This window comes from Epinephelus fuscoguttatus, linkage group LG6 (assembly GCF_011397635.1).
Source record: "Epinephelus fuscoguttatus linkage group LG6, E.fuscoguttatus.final_Chr_v1".
In the NCBI taxonomy this organism is placed as follows: Eukaryota; Metazoa; Chordata; class Actinopteri; order Perciformes; family Serranidae; genus Epinephelus; species Epinephelus fuscoguttatus.
Genome location: NC_064757.1, coordinates 40,040,828 through 40,042,220, shown reverse-complemented (window position 1 = coordinate 40,042,220; position 1,393 = coordinate 40,040,828).

Genomic DNA, 1,393 nt, shown 5'->3' with positions numbered 1-1,393 from the left:
AGAGATTACTCACACGGAGAGAGATGAGTCACTAGTAGTAGATCCATGATTGAGGCTGAACAATGTGTGCTCCCATGATTCATTGCGATACACGCCGGGGCTCTTGTGCCTCTCTTGTTTCAAAGAGTCTTTGATGAAGTATTTCTATATTTCTGCATTAACGGCAGCCGTATAAGAAATGCTTATTAGGGCTGCAACTAACGATTATTTTCATTGTCGACTAATCTCTCGATTATTTCTTCGATTAGTCGACTAATCATTGTATCAAAAAATTTGTTAAAATGTTGAAAAATGTCGGTTTGTCTCTCCCAAACCCCCAAATTATGTCATCTAATGTCTTGTTTCATACTCACGCCAAAGGGTTTTAGTTCACCGTCATGGGAGAGTGTAAAGCTGCCAATATTTGAACGTAAGAAGCTGCAATAAGAGTACTTTGGGGTACTTTTAAAGTACTTTTCCATGAAAAATGACTCAAACCGACTTATCGTTGCAGCCCTAATGCTTATAGCTTTTCCTGTAATAAAAATAACAATATTACAGTGTAAAAATACTCTGTTACGAGTAAATATCCTGCGTTTAAAAGTTCAAAAGTATTAGCTTTCATACTAAGTAAAAAAAAAATACCTGATTTAATGTCTTTTCTCCACCTAGAAAAAGTACAGTCAGAGAATCTGTGAAAAGATTCCACAACACTTGGACCCCTTTCTCGCCTATATTAACTCTATAACTTTAAGAAAATTAATTTGCTCAGTAACCCTTTTTACCCCCTTTATTTTAAAATTTTTATTTACTCATTTTTATTTTATTTATTCATTTATTGTCTTCTTTATCTCTCCTGGCTTCTACTCAAGAAAAGTGTGATTTGTACCCACTAGGGCATTTTGGAAGATGGGTGGCTGGGAGGGTGATTTCAGGGTGATTGGTTCGTAATGTGTTGTTTGTTTGTTGTAGTAACAATACCTCCACTGTCTATTACTTGCTTTGAAGTTTGTTCAATAAATACAGGCTACTAAAAGAAAGAATAAAAATACTCATTGTACAGAATGTCTAATTTCAGAATGATGCAGCCTCTATTATTGTATTATAATTACTGATGCATTAATGTTGATGTTGCAGCTGATAAAGGTGGATACTCTACTTTAATTTTTTACTTTAACTACTGCTAATGTGTGAATATCTCCTATTATCCTTATCTATGGCCTAATAATACATCATAATTTATATGTTAATTGTATTCTCCATCATTAACCTTAATCTAGTAAAGTGAAGTAACAAGTAACTAAAGTTATTAAATAAAGTACAATATTTGCCTCTGAACTGTGGTGGAGTAGCAGTGTAAGGTAGCGGAAAATTGAAGTAATCAAGTAAAGTACAGATACATCAAACTCTTCTT